Source organism: Cryptomeria japonica, chromosome 6, assembly GCF_030272615.1.
Source record: "Cryptomeria japonica chromosome 6, Sugi_1.0, whole genome shotgun sequence".
Taxonomy (NCBI): domain Eukaryota; kingdom Viridiplantae; phylum Streptophyta; class Pinopsida; order Cupressales; family Cupressaceae; genus Cryptomeria; species Cryptomeria japonica.
The window spans coordinates 333,631,768-333,649,677 of NC_081410.1; the positions used below are offsets into that span (position 1 = coordinate 333,631,768).

The 17,910-nt window shown below is 35.7% G+C and overlaps 1 protein-coding gene across 1 annotated transcript in view; it reads right to left on the minus strand.

Moving 5' to 3' along the window:
• LOC131044230 (L-tryptophan--pyruvate aminotransferase 1) overlaps positions 1-15,655 on the minus strand; it is a 28,435-nt gene extending 12,780 nt beyond the window's left edge. The window contains exons 1-3 of the mRNA XM_059207353.1: positions 15,340-15,655; positions 14,525-14,582; positions 14,312-14,414 (exon numbers count right to left, since the gene is read on the minus strand). The gene's annotated coding sequence lies outside the window, so the exon portion shown is untranslated. The remainder of the gene's footprint in view (positions 1-14,311; positions 14,415-14,524; positions 14,583-15,339) is intronic.
• Between the last annotated feature and the right edge of the window lie 2,255 nt (positions 15,656-17,910).

The window sequence follows — 17,910 nt, forward strand, 5'->3', positions numbered from 1 at the left end:
TAAAATGTAGAGACGGCGCTGTCCTGCAAATTTGAGCAAAAGTTGACGGGACGATGGCTCCCGGCGTGCACACGGTCCTCCGAAAAATCCGCGAAACGAAGGGGGATCTGTTCGTCTCTGCACAAGGATTCCAGATCTTCAATTTCAGCCGCGTACCTGCAACCTACACACAGAAAAGCGAAGACGATTGGGGGGTTAGGGATTAGGGGTTTGCCCTTAGGTCAAACCCCGGTTTTGGAATTAACCAAGAAATGAGAAATGTTGTAAATGTAAATGACTGTAATGTAAAACAAGTACTAGTACCTTCTTGTAAGGATGTTTGTATCCTTATATGCGAAGGTATAGATGTTGTTGTTTGTTGTATGTTGTATGTTGTAGCATGTGATCTCCTCTTCAATGGTTGAATCCTTGTCTTGAATGCAACACTTAGCCTTGAATGGAGACTTAGAATGATCAATTGCTTGAAGGAATGCTTGAATGCTTGAATGCTTGAATGTTGTTTCCACGTCTTGTACACATATGTCCTTCCTCTTCAAATGGGAGAGGAAATGTAGTTTTTATACTTGCCAATTAGGGTTAAAAGACTGATTTTCCCGACCTTAGGCCGACCAGGAAATGTTATTTTCCAAATTGCAAACAAAAAGGCCCGAAGTCCCATAGGAGACCGGGCCCAAAATAGGGCCAGGGACCAGGGTGCTGGGCGCCCTGGTCCTGGGGGACCAGGGCGCTGGGCGCTCTGGTCCCACCTCCCGAGACAGCAGGGTGCAAGGAGGGATCAGGCAGGGTGCTGGAAAAATGCAGTTTTTGGTGTCGTGAGCAAGTTTCGGGGTCTCCATTCAGGTTTAGTGTTGTGTCGCCATCGTGAAGACCCAAATGCGGTCGAAATTGCAAGTGTCGCAATTTTAGGACGCTACATTTAGCCCCCACTTTAGCGGGAGTATAAGCGTACGCCAATACTTCCGGTAAAGTACAAGGAAACAACATTGAAAAACTTTTACCACGTCAAGGAGGCAAGATACACCAAGCCCCCAGCGGACTAAGGATCTTACGACTTCGATTGACAAAGTAAAAGGGAAGATCACGAGGGAGATCCATGACTGTCAGTAGTAAGGTTCCCTCACTATGAGTCATGCAAGAAAGATATCAAAAATTTTCAAGGCAAAGCTAAATTTGTCAAGAAATTTTCAAGTATCTTGAAAAGATATGAATGGGATGTATGCCCCCCTACGTTAAAGGGATCGCACACGCCTCACCGGGGGTGATTGCTTTAAGGTAGTGATACATATAAGAATGAGAAGGGAAAGGAGCATGTTATCACAAGGATTTAGCCCCCAAGTGTGAGATAAGCCCAAGGATAATAGACACAAAACACAAAGCACAAGGTGACTTCGCTTTCCTCGGGGTCAGTATGTTGTATGATAATTCATGTATATCATATGTATGTATGCATAATTGTTCTTCATTCCCCAATCAAGGAAGGTCACCTAGAAGAAGGGAACACATGTGTCTTTTGAGTCAACATGAGAGAGACCAAAAGAGATCTCAATGCTTTGCATCGTCCTCAAGTAGACAACACTAAGGACAACAAATAGAAGAATGAGAATAACACATAGAAGAAGTAACAAAAGAGAGGGGGAGAGAATCTGCTATCCTAATGAAACTAGTCTAGCACGTCATCTACCCCCCGATCTTGCTGATCAATGTTTTGGGAAGGTAGGGAACACGCTAGAGGAGGAACATCCAACATAGCAGATGGAGCTATCACAAGATCCAAACAAGGGCTATGTTCATATCCCAAGCCACGGTGTTCTTGTCTAGGAGCTAGGATAAGTGCTTTAGAAAATTCATTAGATAAATGGTTGTCAATATCAACAAGTTCATATTCACTATCAGAATGAACAGGAGTAACATTTTCATCATGAATAACATTGGCATCATCAAGATTTATAAAAATAGGATCTTTAACTCACACAGGATCAAGACCATCATGCATCTTATGTTTAGGAGATTTTGGCTCAATTTTCGGCTGAGGAGAAAATGGAATAATACTGGCTGAAGGTGTTTTTGGGGATTGCAAAGTTTGAGAGGCAGCTGCCTGAGCTCTAAGATGACGCTTTCGTCGGCGTTCACGTGCAGAATGATTTCATCTAGTCTTAGTAGGAAGTTGAGAAGATTGAGGAGGAGGAATGTTCTCATCCTTTTCACTTGGGTGTTTAGGTTGTGGTCTCTTAGGTTGAAAAATAGGAGAAGAGGAAGGTCTCTTCTCTCCATAAGAGGAAGGAGGAAGAACTGCTCCATATAAGGGAGGAATATTCGGTTTAGGAAGGAGACCAAGTCCATTATGATGAGGAGGTATAGGTCTTCCTTTAGAAGGTTTATTAGATATAGGCATAGTCACATCCATAGGGATGGGTTGGGAATCTTCTTGAGGAAAGACATTAGTTTTATCTTTCAAAGGAAGAACTTCCTTCTCAAGAATGATGGGAATGTCAAGTTTGGGTGTTCTAGGTTCACTTAGAGATAGGATCATATCTTTTTTCCACTTTTGATAAGATTTGAAAAGGTGATCACTTCGCGGAGGAAGAGATTGGAATTGTTTAGGCCAAAAGTAATCAATAGGAACACTAGAAGTTCTTTCAGCTGGTTTAAAGAGACTATGATTGACAGTAACAACTTCACCATTATGGGGAAATTTCAAACACTTGTGGATAGGAGAAGCAATAGCTTTCATGGAAGATAGCCAAGGATAGCCTAGCTTCACACGAAATTGTTCGGATGATGGAATAATAGCAAATTCCACATCAAGGGAATTGTTATGGACCTCAATAGGTAATGTAATAGAACCAATTGCAGGAGAAGAAAATGCATCAAATAATTTCACAACCACATTTGTTTCATCATAGATCACTTGATTCAATTGCAAAGTAAAAAGAAATTCTTCAGTAATGATATTAACCATGCAAGAAGGATCAATAAGCACTCCACGACAAGGTGTGTTCTTGACTTTTGCAACTATATATAAAGGACCATCAGGTGCCCTGATAGTTTCACTAGAATCAAAGGTGATGGAAGGTTCTTTAGGGATTTTCTGCTGCTCCACAAAGTTAATCACATTCGGAGTCATAGACACGAGATCATCAGGTGAGACAGAGGAATTAGTAGTATCAATCGCATTAGAGGTATGAGAAGGCAATGGATCAGTGAAAATCTTAAGATTTTGGTTAGGAGGAGCTACAGATGTATTGCCTTTATCATTCACTCCAGAAACAGAGATAGTATTATTATCAATCAAATCTTGAATTTTACCCTTTAAAGCAAAACATTTTTCAGTATCATGCCCAGGTTGACGATGAAATTGACAAAAAGATTTGTTATCAAAATAAGGTGAAGTAATCTTTGCAGGATCAATTTGCCTTATAGGAGGAAGAGTAAGCACATTTTGTTCCAATAACTTATTCATAATACTATGCGATGATTCATTCAAAGGAGTAAACTTTCTTTCTTTCTTGAAAAACTTAGAAATAGGAGACACACCTGATGCTGCATTCACATTGTTGTTGATGATGTTTTCATTGAATTTAATGGACTCTCTGTTCGGTTTAAACTTCCCAAATGGTTGTTGACTACTATCACCCTTATCACTCGGAGCCATAGGATGTGATTGTTCCATTTGACTCACAGTCAGTTGATAATTGTGAAGAGTTGCGCACAACTGTTGGAAAGAAGTAAACTCAGAAAACAGGAGTTTTTCTCTAATGTCTTTTTGTAAATTAGAAATAACGATTCTTTGAATATCATTGTCAGGCACTGGAAAGGAAATTTGAGCATACAAATGCTTATATCTACCAATGAAATCAGTCACTTTTTCTTTAACACCTTGTTTACAATGCATTAAATCAATCAAAGTAACTTTAGGACTTATATTGTTTTGAAATTGTTGAATGAAAGCATTTGCGAGTTGTTCGAAAGAAGTAATAGAATAGGAAGGCAACGAGCAATACCATTGTAGGGCTTTGTCTCTTAATGTTCTAGTAAACAGTTTTGCAAGCAACCTTTGGTCATAAGCAAAATCAGTACATATTGTTTGAAAGGTCTTAACATGTGTTAGAGGATCACCCTTACCATTATAAAGCTCCAAATGCGGAATTTCAACATGTTTAGGGGGGATAGCTCGAACAATGTCAAGAGAAAGTGGGCTCGCAACATCAAATGTGGGCACACTAAACTTAGATTGATTCATAGAGGCAATTTGTTGTTGTAAAGAAGAGACAGTTTGTGCAAGATTATTAATGGTCGCTTCAGTCGAAGAGTTTATATTAGACATGTTAGATTGCGATGGAGTTGTTATGTTATTGAAAGAAAGTAGAGAGTAAGGTGGTGGGACACTATGATAGTTAGTCATAGGAGATGATTGGAAAGGAGGAACACTACAAGGAGGAATGGAAAACGAATTGCCCCCTTGCATCATGTTCATTTGTGGAGATATAATAGGAACACTCATTGAAGGAATGAATGAAGAAGTTGGATTGATTGAAGGAAGAGGGTTAATTGAAGAAGAAGGATTGCCCCCATGACTAGTGATCATAGGAGGAATGTCTTGTATTGAAGTAGTCATTATATTTGATGTAAAAGTAGGTATACTAGCAATAGGAGTCGTCAAAGGAATAGAATGATTGTCTTGAGTAGGAGGTTGTGTATAACCCAAAGTTTCGGCACAACTCTTCATAGGCATCACATTCGAATCCACAATGTGTGCAATACCACGCAAAATATCAATTCCATTCTTATCACTTTGAAGCATACGTTTTAGACCCTCAATTAAAGGAAGAGCTTGACTATCAGGGTATTCTTGAGACATCCACTGTCGAAAATCGTCAAATTGATTATCCAATTTTGAAAGTTGTTCTACAGAAACCTCATGGAGAGTTTCTTCATCATTAAGAGGATTAGAGGAATTACCCATGTCCTCGTTAAAAAGGCCATTCAAATTAGGTTCCATCTCCTCAGTAATTAAACCTTGGAAGGACTTAATTCTAAGGCTTCGTCTAACGGGAATAGTGTAAGCAGGGTTTATTGTTGTAAAACTCATGCACTAAAGAAAGAGAGAAGATTTTGAATTTTAGAGGTAGCAAATTTCAGTAAAACCAACCAATCTTCTAGATTTAAGCTGTTAAATACAATCAGGACAATCTCCCGAAATTTCGAAAAAAATGTCCGGGACCGTGGTGCTCGGGGTGCACACGGTCCTCGCAACTTTTTTCGAAATTTGCAGGGATGAAAGTTATGATGATTTTACAGCTAACCTGAAAAAATTGAGTGATTTTACGATTTATAGACAGGCCAAATTAAAGATGCAATCTCAAAATTGAACCCTACCAAGATTGTCGAAAAATGCAAAATTTGAATTTTGAAAAAGAGAGGGAAACTGAAATTTTGAATTTTATGATTTTAGAGGGAATACCAAAAGCAATGCAAGTTTTGAAATTTGAAAGTTGACTCAATTTCACGCAAAATTCAATTTTGAAAGCGGAAATCAAAGTTGTTGTAATTAAGCACTTAATTTCAAAAGTCACAAATTGCAAAAATTTGAATAAATCACTGAAATTTCGAATGAGTGCTAACACACTTTTCAGATTTAGGACAGTAAGAAACACAATTTTGATACAGATTTCGATTTCAACAATTTTTGAATGATTAGAAGCCTCAATCCAAGCAATCGCTAGACCAACTTTGACCGTAATTTTGAAGGTGTTAAAATTAATAAAATCAGCCAAAATTCTGGATTTTAGCAGAAAAATACAGTAAGATCTAGCTCCCGAAATTTCGGAAAAAATGTCGGGGACGATGGCGCTCGGAGTGCACACAGTCCTCGCAACTTTTTTCCAAATTTTCAAGGATGAAAGATATTATGATTTTATTGCGGAATCCAAAGTTACAGCTGATTTGGAGATGTTTTGATCAGTGAAATTGTCGGACAAAGGTTGAATCAAGAGGGTTTCAAAAATTAGGGTTTTGACACTTAACCACTTAATTTTCAAAATTAAAGCACAAATATGAATTGATAATTTGTAATAGAAGGGCAGATCTGAAACAAGCATTAACAATTAAACATTTCACAAGTTTAATTACTAAAAAGAAAATTTAGGGTTTTTATGCAATTAACCTCTAACATTTTGCAAAAGATCAAACATGGAAATGTAATCAAGGAATCCAATTTTCAGATCTAACTATGAATAATCAGAAAGGATCTTCACGTCGGGTTCACCAAAATGTAAAGCGGAAAAATCGAACCCTAGTCGTTCTCCCCTCCCCAACTCCGAGGAGAGAGAAGGGAGAGTCACTAGGGTTGATGGTTTTCACTTAGGAGGGACTTTACATTCAAAAGAGGGTTTGAAACCCACAAGATCCAATCCCACGCAATGCAAGATTGGATTCTATATGAGTTTCAAGGGTTGTGATAGCAAGGATACCCTCTTTTGTAAAGAATGTAGATAGAAAGATTGAACTAGGAATGCATGTAAAGTAGGAAATATTCGCTTATAAACAGAGATAGGAATATGATATGAAGCTGCGGACCTGGAATTAGCAGTAAAATGTCGAGACGGCGTTGTCTTGCAAATTTGAGCAAAAGTTGATGGGACGATGGCGCCCGGCGTGCACACGGTCCTCCGAAAAATTCGCGAAACGAAGGGGGATCTGTTCGTCTCTGCACAAGGATTCCAGATCTTCAATTTCAGCCGCGTACCTGCAACCTACACACAGAAAAGTGAAGACGATTGGGGGGTTAGGGATTAGGGGTTTGCCCTTAGGTCAAACCCCGGTTTTGGAATTAACCAAGAAATGAGAAATGCTGTAAATGTAAATGACTGTAATGTAAAACAAGTACTAGTACCTTGTTGTAAGGATGTTTGTATCCTTATATGCGAAGGTATAGATGTTGTTGTTTGTTGTATGTTGTATGTTGTAGCATGTGATCTCCTCTTCAATGGTTGAATCCTTGTCTTGAATGCAACACTTAGCCTTGAATGGAGACTTAGAATGATCAATTGCTTGAAGGAATGCTTGAATGCTTGAATGTTTGAATGTTGTTTCCACGTCTTGTACACATATGTCCTTCCTCTTCAAATGGGAGAGGAAATGTAGTTTTTATACTTGCCAATTAGGGTTAAAAGACTGATTTTCCCGACCTTAGGCCGACCAGGAAATGTTATTTTCCAAATTGCAAACAAAAAGGCCCGAAGTCCCATAGGAGACCGGGCCCAAAATAGGGCCAGGGACCAGGGCGCTGGGCGCCATGGTCCTAAAGGACCAGGGCACTGGGTGCTCTGGTCCCACCTCCCGGGACAGTAGGGTGCAAGGAGGGATCAGGCAGGGTGCTGGAAAAATGCAGTTTTTGGTGTCGTGAGCAAGTTTCGGGGTCTCCATTCAGGTTTAGTGTTGCGTCGCCATCGTGAAAACCCAAATGCGGTCGAAATTGCAAGTGTCGCAATTTTAGGACGCTACAGTTGGATTAGATCATGATGATCCGGTATACTCTGGTATGCTTTGGCTTATGGAATTGGCTTAGATCTGCTATTCATGCTACTCATATACATGTTCAATCAGTTGGTTTTGATTTGGTGATCGGATGCTATCTTATATGCTGGTAAGTCTGGTTTGTTGATCCGGTGAGGGTTTCATCAATAGAGTTTTGTTGAAGATATTTTGATGCTATGCATAAGTGGTGTTGGTCTGGCTTCTAGTAAAGATTCAAGACGTTGATGGTGATCGTGTTCGAGACTTGGCTGATTGAGATCATTTCTTTAGTGTGTGTGGACATAAATTGTGTACAGTACTATCTAGGTTTTGGACCAGCTTAATGTAACATGTTGTTTGGTCTTCTCGACGTGTTTCTAGGATGTCTTATGGGTTAGATATTATTTGTTTGGTCTCAAGCCGACATGTTTTGTAATTATGTAATTGTTTTATTGTCTAGTGGCCGACCTTATTGTTTATGGTCGAGAGTTTGTATATATATGATGTAAGATCTCATTGTAGATCATGTAAGGGATAATATAAGGATGTATGCGAGCAAATAATGTAATAATCATTCATGCAGAGGATTTGGTCGATCATTGGTGATCGAGTTGGGTTTATGTAAGAGGATTAAGTCCTCTGATATTGAGCTTAACCGGAACTATACTCAGGCATAGGAGATGTTATCATTGCAGTTCATTCTTCTTTCCGGATTGTAGTCTGGATTTTTATGTAGTCAGTGAGACTCCTTTTGTAAAGAGTAGTATGCTCTAGGTTGTTGGCCTTTCTACAAGTGCAAGCCCCTCAATTTGTAATCACATACTGCAAAAGTATTATCTGATTGTGGGTAGGCTTCCCACGGTGGTTTTTCCCTTTACCAAGTTTTCCACATACAAATCTTGGTGTCATGTGGATGGTATCTATTCTCTAATTGTTGCTTGTGCTTAATTGGTATATCTGTTATTTCGGTAATTGGTTTATGTATTCCGGTATTGATCTTATGTGTTCCAGTATTAAAATTTTAATTGCTTAAGGTTCTGGTAATCTGGTGACAACTGATTCACCCCTCGTCTTAGTTGTCTTCCGGTTATTTGAACTGTCTAACAATTAGTAATAAGGCTAAAGCTCTTCTTTCATCCTAGTGCACACATATATAATAGCTAAGAAAACTTGGACTTAGCATACCTAAATTTGTGAAAAGATGAGCCTCGAAGAAGAATGGCCAACAAATGCACATTAAAGTTCTTTGTAGTTATTCAATAAATATTTGACACTAACTTGGAAATGTAGCACCAAGAACTCTTCAAATAGTTTGATGACTTCATAAATTGATTAGACTAGCATAGTAAAACCACATACAACATTCATAGCATCACCATACCTTTAGAGTTTAATTCAATTTAGATAGTCCTACATTTGAAGGAAAAAATGATGTCATGCTACTAGATGGCAAGATTCAACAAATTGAAAATTACTTTTGTCAACAACTTTACTTATGCCAAGATCTCTTCCATAGTATTATAATGTCCATTCAAGGTCAAATAGATGACAAACACTTAACATGTGGTGTAACAAGGATAACCATTTTATTTTGGCATGGAAAGCCTTTGTTAGCTGTCCATAGGAGGAATTTTACCCCCTTAAAACACTGTGATGGTGAATACATAAAATTCCAACAATCATGCCAATGAAAATAGTAGTTTATGGAAGAAGACACCAACAATTACCACAACTTCTATATGTTCTTGCATGAGAATGTTTCTAGGCAACATTGAGTGATCAAATGCATCAACTATAACCTTTCATTCATGCTTTAATGGATTAATGATGATAAGAGAAGTGCTTGTAAGAAAATAATTTTTTTTTAAGATCAAAGGAGTTTTGTGTTTGTTTTTGTTTTTGGAAAAAAGGAAACTTGTGATTTTTAGTTTTATATTATTTTATGAAAAAGAAAGTGAGGTAGGGATTATTGCGGCTCACTGAAATATAAGGTAAATTTTAAATCTTTAAATTTAAACTAACCTCCGCTTTAACTGTGTACTATTTAAACTAACAAAGTTTACTTTCCTTTGAGAAATAAAATGTGTATAGCAAACATAGTGCAAAGATAAAAGAATGGATTTACAAAAGCATAAGAGGAAACTTTGGATTCTAGACTAGCTCAAAATATGATAGAGCATTCTCAAACTACATAAAGAAATTACAATGTACCAACTTGGTACAAATAAGTAATTTTTTTAAAATCAATAAAATCATACATTCAAAGAATAAATCTCAATTTCATGTTGGAGACCATCTAACATGGTAGAGTTTATATAGTCATGATAACAACTATACTAGAGTAGTAGCATACTTTATGATCCATGATTTGAAACTTCTATAATTAGTGTGCGTTCTTGTGTTGGTTGTCTGTGTGCCTATAGGTTTTGGATCTAATGTACCTATGAAGAGATTTTGGGCCTCAAATTTATATAGTAAACAAGAAAAAATTGTGACTACTTGGGAGATTATCTCAATCAAACCTTTGCTTGGTTTATTCTAACCCATCATGCTACCTATGAAAAACATTATGTATGTGTTTCCCTAGCTGCAAAAGGTGTTAATAAATAAATGCCTAAGGGAAATTTTACAAGCTTTCTACTAGTGTATGATAAGTGCTTTATGGATTGGAGAAATAAAAGTTATGGAGGTACCAAAATACTAAGAGGGTATTAGAAATGGTGTATGAGGCTACCAGAATATGGATGAGTGGTTATGGTTATTGTAAAAAAATTGTAAAAAGCTAGGGAAGAAGTTTGCAAAGGTTGCACTCATGAAAAAAAGGCTTTCCAAAAGTTCATATAAACAATAGCTAAAAATTTAAAATTAAAAAAAGATTTCTAAGAAGTTAGGACCAAACATTTTTAAAATCCCAAGATAAATAAGGTTTAACTTATTGAAAAAGCTAGCACAAATGATAGTCATTTAAAAACATTAAAAAATGTCACAAGAATTGACTTTTGATCATTTAAAAATAGTTCATCACACACAAATATATTGAAAATTACAATGGCAACCAAGTCACTACCACAATTGCATTAGCATCTAGATGGGTACAAATTTTAGAGAGTTCAAAAGTTGATCAAAAATAGGAATTGGGCATCTTGAAATCTTGCCAATTAACTCATAAGGTTGGGAGATTTGTAAAATATAATTCTAAAATGAGTGTCTTAGCCTTATTTTCCAATATGAATAAGGTTTGAAATAACTTATTTACAAAGCTAGCACAAATAATTGTCATTTCAAAATAAAAAAAAATAAAAACAAATTGACTTTTAATCATTTGGAAATAGTTTCTATCAGAAACGTATCTCCACAATTGCAATGGCGACCAAGTCACTACCACAATTGCATTAGCATCCAAATGGGTACAAATTTTAGAGAGTTCAAAAGTTGGTCAAGAACAAGAATTGGGTAGGGTTATGACCTCTTAATATCTTCACAACTGGTTTTTAAAGTTGGGAGAATGGTTTTTAGGGTTATGAACATTAACTCCAAAATGAGTTCCTAATGTAGGGTTTACATTAGCATCCATATGGGTACACAAATTTAGAGTTAAAAAAAATCCAAGTTAAGAAGAATTGGGGAACATAATGTATGTTTGACATCTTGAAAACTAGTTTTTTGAGGTTGACAAATTGACTAAGTGCAACTAGATGGGCTCTAAAATGGTTGCCCATGAAGTACATGATTTTTTATTCTACAAATATAAGTTTTTCGATCAAATTTGTAGTCTCCAACACCACAAGGCAAGTAATGTGGTCATTGTCATCCTCATCAATTAACTTATCAATTCAGGGCGGTATCCATGGTTGTATGCAAAAGAGAATGAAGAAAACTGGTTTGACAGTCTATTCTACAACGCACTTGCAAGAATTTAAAAGAGCACACTTGCATGAAAGAAAATGTTAATCTATCTCACACTTGTAGGAATTTGAAAGACTAAACTAATTTCACTCGTTGGAAATGAAAAACTTGATTGAAATTGAATTTACTCAAGGAAAATCTCGAAAATAGATTACTAAAAATGAAACTAGATCTATCCTATTTCCTCAATCTAAAACAAGACTTTCTACTCTCCCCTCCCCCCCTCCCTTTGCTCAAATGATTACAATGGATTTATAGAATCAATATTCTATATAGAATCGATATTCTATATCTACCTAACCAATCCACTAAAAATTTGGATCCAAAATCATATTTTTGTGGGGAAATTTATAAAACTTTGAGAAAACTGAAATTGTTGTCCTCCATCTCGCCAATATGACTTTAGTCATTTTTTGTCATGAACTATTCCTTCCCTATTGCAAATATTTTGAAAATGCTCAAAAGCGGTTTTAGCCCTTGAAGTCTAGTTTCCAAAACATTTTGAAGTTTTGAATTTTGTTAAGAAACAAGGGAGATATCACTATTTTATTGAAAACTGTATTTTTCACAATTTATGGGCACTTGATTTCTTAGGAAGCCTCAAGTTCTCAACGTGAATGAAGGAATTATTCTTCAGTTCAATTGACCAAATCATTGTTGATCATCATGAAGAAGATGCTACAATCATGCAATTGCATTGGAGTGCTTTAGTAACTTGAGTTATCTTTGTTGGAGAAAGATAACGTAGTGTAGTGTGCAACTGCAACTTACATGAAATGGATACTTTGCCCATTGATTTAGGAATGACTGATGCTCCCTGATTTTGCATGAATGTTGGGGTGTGTTGAGAGTCTTCTCTATCTTCTCTTAGTGTCTTCAAAGTCTTCTACAATGTTTGGAGTTTTTTAGAGTTAACGTCTAGAACTCTTTGTTGCAAGTGTTTTTGAAGCTTCCTCTTGTCACGAGTTATTCAATAACTCATTCAGCTACATTTTAAAATATTTCACACTCATGGAGACATATTAGAAACAATTTGGATCATATTTATTTACTAAAAATAAACCAAATATCTACTTTATATTCTACCTTAAACAACCTAAAGAACTTCCAATTATTACTCAAATCCACTTTTACAACAATACACTAAGAAGAAATGTATGATTTTGATGGGTTAAATATGAGACAATTTATGGTCTCATCGGCAAGGAATTTAATGTACCTCAATCAGCACTAAGTAAAACATTGTCATTCTATGGGGAATCCTTCAAGATCTAGATCTTTGTTTCTCATGTCAATATCTCTTTCATAGGTTTGATTTTATGTAATAATAATTTTAGGCATATCAACTATCTCCTAATGATTAAATAAATGATTATCTACATTTTTGTCATTTTTTTCATTGCTATACCAATCATGATCCTATGAATCATCAACAATACAACTCTCATATCATGTATCTCTAGATAACCCCAAAAAATATGATATATTATATTCAATGTATAACATGGAAAAGAGAATTAATAATAAGTGATAGCACCCAACTATCTAGCAATGTTATCAAAAATCTCTTAATAGGAACATTTGGTTTTTGGCAAACTTTGTATCCACATTTATATTTTTCAAACAATTTTTTTTTTTTTAATATCATGAGATAACCTAGCAACTCAGTCCAATGACCCAACCGAATTTTGAAGTATAGAGGGGGCAAGCTAAGGTGAGAATGCCTCAATGGATGATTGAGTGGGCTCAAACAACCTGGCTACCAAGTCAACCAAACCGGCGAGAGTTGAACCTAGGACTTACATGGGAAGGACCCAAAGCCTTGGCACAACCTTACCAACCATGAGGTGTATAAGTTCAAACTAGATCCATTTTCAACAAAAAAATGTATTACTTTTATATCCTAATATTTCACCATAATACATAAAGGCGACTATTCATTAATAAACTAAGTCAAGTAAAATATTCCTTCTATCAAATGAGAGAGCATACTTGTTTTTATGTTATAGATTTTGTCATAGAAACAAGTAAGAAACAAGTATTGATGCTGGAGTATTATTATTTCAATTAGATCTTTCCTAAATCTTTATGTACCATATTCTTATATAGAGCTGATATATGCAATAACCCCCAATAAGATATCATAGTTGATGTATTTTGAAGTTGATCATTAATACATTATTCATTATGTTCTTTGATTGCCAATGTAGGTGTAAGAGGAATATTGAGATTATTAGGTAGAAAAACTAGTTATTTAGCTATAGCTTTCTAACCTCTAGCCATCCTTTGTTGCCTTTGTGAAGTAGGGACCTCATGAAACATGGGTTTATATATAACATGTCTGCTAGTCATCTACTAATGAGTATGATTGGCGACATGATAATTTCGTGAACTAGAATCCTTATATAAACGTGGGTTTATATACATCGGGGAGAAGAATAAGGGTGACCTTGAACTACAAACCTAGGTCTCATAGTAGTGTAAATAATATTAGTCATATGAATATCAAGTGAAAAGGATGTGAAGAGATTAAAAGATAGAGCCTGGGAAGGTGTAGACAAGTCCAAACTATCTGCAAGCATACTAAAGGACAAAAATATACAATGAAAGCATGTGTCAATCCATAAAAGAATGATAAAACAAAAAAGATGAATGAAACTATGACAACAATCCATCACTCAATTAGTCTAAATTCACCTACCAATAAGGTATTCTCATCCAAGTACTAAAAAATGATTCAAGATATCAAAATGCATTACTAGAACCATCAAAATAATTATCCAATAACTCACTAAGAGGAATGATATCACTATGTAATATAATGGAAACAAACTGCTACTAGAAAAGTAATGATAGAAATGACAAGTTGAAATAAAAGTGGGAAAAGAACTTGGGGTTAAAATCTACAACTAGTTGAGCCGGACGCCAAAGCTATGTGCAAATGTTTTAGTTTCAAGCAATGGAAATGTCTGTCTCAACGATCATGATTAACCCTGCAAATTCCCCCAAAAATCGTGAGTGAGAGTAACAAGAATTTAAAGTAAGCTATTATAAAGAAATTGATAGAATTAAAAAGGAACAAGAGGTAAAGATTTCACCAAACTTGTAGGAGGTTGAATATCTTGTGAGGAGCTTTTGTTGAGATCAAGCTTTTTTACAACCTATTTTTGACAATAAGAATGCAAAGATGAAATTATCTTGGGGGACAGTCACACAGGGTGCAAAAGAGACAACATCTGTAGGCTTTGAGCAAGACAGGGCAGGCTTAAGGACTTTGTGTTGAGCCTCTGCCGCTGATCCGATTCCCTTTGCTAACTCTAGCTCTAGAAACCAGCATATATATGTTTTACTCACCCATCCCAAAATTATACTTGTACTCTCTAGCACCTCAAACATTGTTGGGTCACCACTGCATTCAATCCACCACTAAACCACTCAAACCTCAAGTTTTATTCATCAAATATTTTAAATCACTTCAAGGTATTTATGGGTTCCACTTGAAAATTTATCATATACAACATACAGGTTTTGCTAGCTTCCAACATTTTATTGTAACACTATTCATGGAAATGGAAACCCCAAGCTAAAACTGCCAAGTGATGAAGTTTACTTCAGCGGAATCCACACATCACATTTTGTATGTAAAAAAGACAAAAATAATTGAACAAAGGCAGTATTGGTAATTGGTTTCAAAAGAGTAGGTTCGTAAAAAGCACATGGAAAGTAAGTATAAAGCAGAAAGAAAATATTAAGAAAAATTAGTGATCAAGATTAATAATAGAATTGGAGACAACAGTTGAGGCGCGTCAGGCAAGCATGACATTTATACGCATATGGAGAGAGAGTAAGTAGTGATCTGCCCCTGCCTCTGCCTCTGCCTCTGCTCCTTGATATCATCACATGGGGATGGGGATATACCTTGCTTTTCATACTGCCTGGTATGAGCTTTCATTTCGGCTTCTGTTTTGATAATGGATTCCTCTCCTCTTCCTTGTTGCCAATCTACTGCATACCATACCCACCAGACCCTCTTTGTTTAACACTCAATGTCTACAGATAGGTGTTTAATGCCTGCCCTTTCACATATCATATCTGCTTCTACATATAGTAACTCCATATGAGCCGCCCAAAACGTGTTTCAATGGTAGACTCTGTCAGACTCCATTTGATTTATATCAAGAAGACCTCAAAATTTTATCTTTTTGACAGAGGCGGGCAGACACACATTAAAAGCCGTCCATACAAACTTTGGGAAAGGGATTAAAACAAAGCGGCGGCAGGGAAAAAATTTATCCTTCCGTCAAATCGCTCACTCCCTTGAAGTTGAGGGTTTGTTTCGGTGGGCCATTAACTACTTTGGCTATAAAATGACAGCGGTCACATCACGCGCCTCCGCCTCTAATCCCGCCACTGCCTCCTCCTCCATTAATACATCAGTTTGAGTGGCTAAAATGTTTAGGTGTTAAAAGGGAGATTAGTATTAGTTTATATATATTTAATAATATATATAAAATAAGTTGAGAGATATTCTTTTTCTTGTAGTTTAAATGTGAGTCATCACACACAAACCCACTCCGTATTAAGAAATAAACAATGTACCAAAAGTAAGATGTTTATCCCAGCATTTCAAGATTCTAGGTATATATATAACATACCCAATCTTCATAAATAATAGCAAGATATCAATGGACATGAATATTGACTATAAATAGCATATCATGGTCTCACGCCTTAGCAAGAGTGAAGGTATTTGGAATGCTCCCTTCCTATGCAAATTTTGAATTGAACTATGCACTCCACACGTCCCAACTGCTAGTAGTCCAACACCAAATTCATAGAAGAGCCACCCTTGAATTATTTATACACATAATCATAAATTTGTGGGGAGATCCATAGGAAGAAATCACTAAATCTAATATGATTTTAAACCTACAAATTTGTGGCAAATTTTGCGAAGAATGTTTTCATGTGATATTTTTTTAGCATGGAGACAGTATTTATAAGTCAATAGTGGGGTAGTGACAACACCAATACCAATCCTCCACTACCCTACCATTAGTACATGGTATTATTAATAGTTTTCCTTTTAAAGATGCCATGCAAAATGTAATGGTTGAGAGTGGGAATGGAGTGCGCTAGTGGTCTATAATTTACTAAGGTTGAAATTGACACAAGCTCCTCAACTCATCTTCCATTCAAAAATAGATAAGAAAACATGCAACTAAAACACATTTTGTCTACTTTAAAATGTCTCTCTAGAAAATGCAATGCAGATCAAAACAAAAATAATCAAATATAAGATTGTAAATCAAACTTAACATAAACATATCACTTATTGATATACTATTACAGTAATATATTCCTATCAAAACAAAACAAAAAATGTTAAATTTCACCATTACAATGCTAAGATCAATTGCTCAATACAAATGCAACTAGATTTAATAGTATGTTATAATTGAAAGTAAGTTCAATCAATGTGATCAAGAATGTGGCAAAGCATAATATTATGATTTTACATGTCACTTATTATTTTCCTCTCGCATATGTAACCCAAAAATTTGAAAAAGATAAAGTACGAAATTGAAAAAATAATGCTAATAAACTCTCATGTAGTTTGGATCAAAAACTGAAACTTAAATCATAATAAGTTGTTAGTTTTCTCATCATTGGCAGTTAGTATTCTTATCCCACTAAATGAGAATTCAGCCAATGCTACATAAGTGGGCATTAAAGATCATGTTATAAAAGCCCTACATGAGAATATAGTGTTAGCATTCTCATCACTAAGAAAACTCTAAATATTATGAGTGTGTAAGCACACCAACTCCACACAACAAAACAATATTTCTCACATAAATATAGTGATGTTGTTTTGTCTCACATGATCCACAATCACAATTCAAGCCTTGCAATGCAAAAATTCATTCATCAAACCCATAGCAAAATAACTCTAGTTTAGGATTTAAAACTGAAAAAATAAAAGCAGTATAGCCTCTATCATTGAAACTACCTTATGGGATTTTCTCTTGATTTTCTCATCATCAATTTGGACTCAAACTAGGAGTGAATACTATTCCACATTTGGATTGAAACCAAGATTGAAGACTATGAGAGATCCATTAGGAGAAACAAGAAAATGCTATTTATTCTCTGCATTATAAGTGTCAAAATTCTCAATCATCCAAAAGCCCTCATATTGGAAGAATTCTACCATCTAAATTTCATGGTTGAGGAAGTGAGAATTGTTGTTGCTCATTTCTTTATCCATTGAATGAATAGAGTGGTGAGATTTAGGATTGATTCCATGGCTAAGCAATTTTATGTTGATGTAGGCATTCCAACAATTGTTTATTTCATTGCTTGTTTTACCTGACAACCTCCCTATTATTAGAGACCATCAAACTGCCTTTCTCACATACTCGAATTAAAATAAAGATAGAAAAAACTTTATAATCAAGCAAATCGTGCCAAGAACTAATATTTCAT